Source organism: Papio anubis, chromosome 8, assembly GCF_008728515.1.
Source record: "Papio anubis isolate 15944 chromosome 8, Panubis1.0, whole genome shotgun sequence".
In the NCBI taxonomy this organism is placed as follows: Eukaryota; Metazoa; Chordata; class Mammalia; order Primates; family Cercopithecidae; genus Papio; species Papio anubis.
The window spans coordinates 96,287,407-96,293,601 of record NC_044983.1 but is presented as its reverse complement, the minus strand read 5'-3'; positions in this window follow the sequence as shown (position 1 = coordinate 96,293,601).

Here is a 6,195-nt window from a genome sequence, read left to right as displayed (position 1 = left end):
ATACACCAGCCAGCAAGTGCACTCTCATTTGTGAGATCACTGGAGTGACTTCTTTTTCCACTGACCAGTAGGCTCCAGGAGAAAAGGGGCCAGGTCAGGTTTGATCACTGTGGTGACCCCTGAGCTTAGCATATCTGGTACATGATAAGTTTTGAGTTCATCTTGACTGACTGAATGAATACACAAGTTTATTACAAACAAAAGTATCTGACAATGCCCAAGGCTCTTATTGGGAACATATGTTCTTATGGACCAATCCTTGGATGCCATGCTGTGGAAGGCAGGGTATGACAGGCAATTTAGCTTGCTGGTGTGGAGCAGCCTTGAGCACTGCACTCCTGGGGTTCAAACCCTGTCTTTGATACTTAACAACATGTGACCTTAGGCAGGCTTCTAACCTCTCAGTGCCTCAGTGTCCTCATGTATAAAGTGGAGATAATAATGCCTATTTATAGGGTTGTAACAAAGGTTAAATGAATTAACACTCTTAGAACAGTGCCTGGTAAGTACCCGTGAGTATAAGAATGCTGGCTATCATCATCATTGTTGCTCGTTCAAACTAGAAAATGGTTTTGGATAAATTCCTGATTTGAATTTGAGACTTTTGTTCTTTTTAAGGAATTTAACTTAAGCTTTAAATTTCAACCATTTTTTTCATGTTCATCGAGGTTTTATTGGAAACCATTGGTACAAAGGAGATTCAGTTCAACACAGTCCGTGGGAAAGCGATGCTCTTGCTTAAGATTTCATTACATTTATGAGGCTTAGCAAATGCTCTCAATTATGACCTTTTGTGTTGGGGTTCTTTTCTGGTTACAAAAAAAATGTGCTCACAGATTCCAGCCAAGTTGCAAGCACTCAGTTATGGTCCTTTCTCTTTTCCTCTCATGATGGTTTTATACTATGTTACATTGGCTAAGCTAGAACGAGGTTTGTCACGATCCCCTTCTCTCTGTGGTTTCAGCTTAGACTCAGCCAAAGAGAAACAGTGTGTGAGATTTGGAGGGTAGAAGGAAAACAGCAACCAATGTTTTCAGAAAGTCATTGTGATTTCAGTGCAGGAAAGACCAATGCAGAGGTGCTGTCAGATTCCAGTTTGTCCTCACTCTCTCTCCTCACCTCTTCCTCCTGATCATTGGCCTTGCTGACCAACAGCAACTCCAAGCCACACCGCCACACACAGAGGCCACAGTGCCCGCTTGATCCCTACCAGCCTTCCTGTCGTCCCACTCCAGCAGCCGGATGTACCTGGCTCCCCAGGTTTCCTGCAAGCTCTGACTTGCCCATCCATGTCACTGCTTTGGCTGAGCTTCTAGCCCCTCCTTATCAACCCCTCTTTCTCCGTTCCTCCCACAATTCTGTGAGGTCCGGGACATTTAACAAACCTCTTATTCTGCACTACGCATAGTGGTTATGCTTCCCAGATGGAACCTCGATTGTTGTCATTGTAACTGGTCTCCAAACAATGGCCATTCGTGAGCCATACCTCCTGATCATCACATCTTGGTAAGTTCCTCTCACATTGAATCTGGCTGACCCTGTAGGTCTTTTGAATGAACAGAATACAGGGGAAGTAACACATGCCTCTCCTGGCTCTAAGATTCAAGAAGGCCTGGTGACTTCTGCTTCAGTACTTTCAGGAACCCTAAGCCACCATGTAACAAATCCTGCCACCCTGCTGGAGATACCATGTGGAGAAGCCTGGAGGGGAAGAAGCCCCAAGACTCTATGGAGAGAGGGGCCTGCTGTCCTAGTATCGGGGCTGAGCCCAGCCTCCCAGCCACCTTCACCAAAGAACAGGAGAGGACATGCACATGGAGCCTTCTGGAATGTTTCTGCCCCAGCATTTGATGGCACATGCAAGAGATCATGGGTAAGGACAGAAGAAAAGCTGACCAGCTGAGCCCCAGATGACCCACAGTACCTTTGGTTAACAGTAGGCAAGGCAGACATCTGAGCCTGCATGACTTAGCAAGTTTAGGGTGCATACTCCACTTGTTGTATAACCTGTTCGTGTAAGCTCATACTTGCCTTGGAGCCACTATTACCTGTAAAAGGTATAACTGCCCTGCTGACACTGTCAATGGGGGACATGGTTTGGCTTGGCTCTTGGGCATGGCTTGACATGGCTCTTGTACTCATGCCCAGAGATAGAAGGAGATAAGCTGCTGACCCTGAAGGAAGAGCTGGCGGCACAGCGGGGCAGCTGCAGCAAGCAGCTGAGACAGAACAGACAGTGTAGGAGACCTGCTGATGAGCAAGCTGCTGAATAAAGCCTTATTTCCCCTACTGACGGCCCCGAGTGTTCTTTCAGCTATCTGCCATTCATCCACCCACTTCCTTCGGACCTCAGCATGTGCTGGAACCTGGACTTGAACCTGACACAGGAGAAGCAAGAAAATAGTTGTTTGGCTGGGTGCAGTGGCTCACGCCTGTAATCCCAGAACTTTGGGAAGCCAAGGCGGGTGGATCGCTTGAGCACAGGAGTTCAAGACCAGCCTGGGCAACACAGAGAAACTGTCTCTACTAAAAATACAAAAATTAGCTAAGCATGGTGGTGCGCACTTGTAATACCAGCTATTTGTGAGGCTGAGGCATGAGGATTGCTTGAATCCGGCAGGTGGAGGTTGCAGTGAGCCAAGATGGCACCACTGCACTCTAGCCTGAGTGACAGAGGGAGACTCTGTCTTTAAAAAAAAAAAATAGTTGTTTGTAAGCCCTTTCTATTTTGATATAATTATAAACTTACAGAGAAGATATAAAAATAGCACCAAAAAAAAAAAAAAAAATCCCACATCTTTCACCCAAATTGCCCAAATGTTAAACAATTGCAGGAGGACAGGGCAAATGTTAAAAGTTAAAAGTAAGTTGCATACCCCTATATAAGGCAGTGTGTATCTCCTAAAAGCAAGAAAATTCTCTACATAAACACAATATAATTATAAAAGCCAGAAAATTACATTTTATAATGCTATTATCTAATCTACAAACCTTGTTCAAATCTTGCCAATTGTCCCCAAAATGACCTTTTTAGCAAAAGAAAATCCTGGATCACGCATTGCATTCACTTGTCATGTTTCTATAACCTCCTTTAACCTGGGCCAGTTCCCAGGTTTTCTTTGCTTTGCATGACATTAACACTTTTGAAGAGTGCTGGTTAGTTAGTTTATAGAATGTCCCTCAACGTGTATTTATCTGGTATTTTCTCACAATTAGATTCAGGTTACACATTTTTTGGCAGAAATACAACAAAGGAGATTTTGTATTTTCTCAGTGCATAATATCAGGAGGTAAGCAATGTTGATTCATCCCATCACAAGTGATATTGAACTTAAATGTTAGGTTATGATGGCATCTGACAGTTTTATAAATTTACTCAGTGTAAGGTTATGAGTTTTTTGCTTGTAATTAATAAGTATTTTACAGAGTGATGCTTTGAGACCATGTAATGATCCTGTTGTTCATGACTTTTTGAGCCACTAGCTTTAGTATCCATTGATGATTCAATTGATTAATCAGTTTCTACCATGATGATTGCAAATGGTGATTTTCTAATTTCATCACTTCTTCTATACTTATTAATTAGCATTCTACTGCAAGAAAGAGCTTTCCCTTTCCCCCCACTTACTTAGTTGTAACAGTTTTAACTAAGTGATTTCCATTTGAGTCAGTGGGTTATAATCTGTTAATATCATGATTTATTCTGATGCTTCAATTCCCAGATTTAGCCTTTGAGAGCCTCTTCCAACTAGTCGCAAGTCCTTTTCATATGTGCCCATGATTCTCTGAGCACTTACATACTTTTCTGGCACAAGATGTTCCAGGCTCATCTTGTATTGTCCCTGCTCCAGCCTTTGAATCAATCATTTTCCTAAGGAGTTTTGGGTCTTTTTAGTGAGGAAAGGTATTTAGAAACCAAGATCTTGGTGGTAGGCATGCTCATTGCTACTGAGCACCATTGCTTTTAGGCTCTGTTAGTGGCCAGACCCAGGAAATATATATATGTGTCCATGTGCACACATACATATATACCCACACTCTGTCTATTTTTATATCTATCTGTCTATATTAAAAATGATTAGTTCAAACCATGAGTTCATACTGATACTTCCAATTCTAATCCAACCTTATGGAATAAATCCATAAGGTTTCATTCTAGCTCCCTCCCTTTTCATATTTGTTAACTTCCTTTTCTAACAGTTAAAAACATGGCTCCTATTATCTATGACATATTGTCTTATTTTCTTAATCCTAAAATATACAGAGAATGCTTTCAAAATTGTTAACCCATACTTCTGCAGGAGAAACAGCAAACCAAAACTACTGACTTGCATTCCATGTTTACAGTTTTTGGCTCTAGCCTCAAGGCAAAGTCCGAATACTTTCTTTAAAAGTTGCTCAACCTGGACATGGTGGCTCATGCCTGTAATTCCAGCACACTGGGAGGCCGAAGCAGGAGGATCACTTGAGTCCAGCAGTTTGAGAGCAGCCTAGGCAACATGGCAAGGTCCTGTCTACAGAAAACCTAAAAATTAGCCAGGTATCATGGTGCATGCCTACAATCCCAGCTACTCCAGAGGCTGAGAGGTGGAAGGATCACTTGAGCCTGGGAGGTCAAGGCTGCAACGAGCCATGATCATGACATTGCACTCCAGCCTGGGCAATGGGAGTGAAACCCTGTCTCAGAAAAAAAAAAAAAATGTTGCTCAAGGTAATTATAGTTTTATTCCAAGCCATTAAGTTTTGGAGTGGTTTATTTTGCAAAGGAAAATAAAATGACTTTGCAAATTAGTATTTATCACAGGTCCATTGTGAAAAAGAAATCAGGCAGGACCTAAATGACATTAGGCTATGGGAAAATAAGTTTCATCTGACCCATACAGCAATAGGCATTTATTATGTAAGTTACCTATTGAGTGAATCTGGGAAGGGTAGTACTGGCCTTGGGCCTAATTATGAATCAAGTGTGTTTGTCTTAGACATCTCATCTTTCTTATTTCTCCATCATTCTCATCTCTCACTGCTCAGATACTTAGTGCTTTGTGGCTACCCAGAACAGTCTACTATGGTTTCCCAGCTCTACCTAGGTCTTTCTGCCAATACTCCATTAAGCTTTCCAGTCTCTCAGCTGTGAATGACTTGTGAATGCATGGGAGGATAGCTGCCCAGTTAAATTCAAAATGAAGGGTGAGACTATGAGCCAACCAGTCAGGTACCTTTTCTAGGGTACTTGTGTACTGCACGTAATTAAACTCAGGCCCTGGGGAAGGGTGGAGGGAGATTTCTTTGCACAACACCTCCTGTCCTGACCCATGCCCCCTGCCTACTTAATCTGTGGGCTAGAATTGTCCTGCTGGGAAGAGCTAGAGGAAATCCACATAAAGTACACTGGCTTGAAATCTATTACAGGTCTTTATCGCTTGAATGGTTTAATACATAAGTAAATACATTAAATTTATATGCAAACTGGTAAGTGCATGTGTAGTTACATTTCTATAGCTCTTGATTCAATGAATGTCCACCACTTGAGCAATACATGAAGCCATGTGTTAGCTGGAAGAACTGGTCAATGGAAACTATAACAATACCCCCACGCGCCACCGTCGTCACCACAGGGCGAAATAATAGCTCTGACTCTTCAGACGAAGGCGTTGGAAGAGAATGCCTCATTGAGCTGCTGACCAGCTCTGGTACATGGGGCATTGCATGCCTTGACCCGGATGGAAGGTGCCCAGAGGGCAGTGGAGTGGGCTTCAAAAGCAGCTGGAGGGATTCCTCACTGACAATGGAGCAATTCCTCTGGGTTTTCAAAACATATTTAGGGGAGCAGAACCTTATAATAAGAACAGTGCTTCCTTTACAATCAAGAAGAGGGTTTAGAGTCATTTGATTTGAATTTTCAAAGAGGCACAACTTTATTTTGTACCCCAGACTGGGGAAGGCAGGGCATAATTCCTGATATAATGCCATATCCAGTGAGAAATGGTGCCTTCCCGTCCGAATTGTTCTCTGCAGCTAATTTCACAAGTGTTTCAAGGGCAGAGCATGATGAGTGAGCAAAATGAATTTCAGTTTTATGGAGATATTCCCAGGGAGTTACATTAAAAATTAATAAGCCAAGACTGAATTCGGAGGGATGGTTAGAGTATCTGGCTAGCCTATCTCCCATGGCAGACCTTCTTGAGGTTCAGGGAT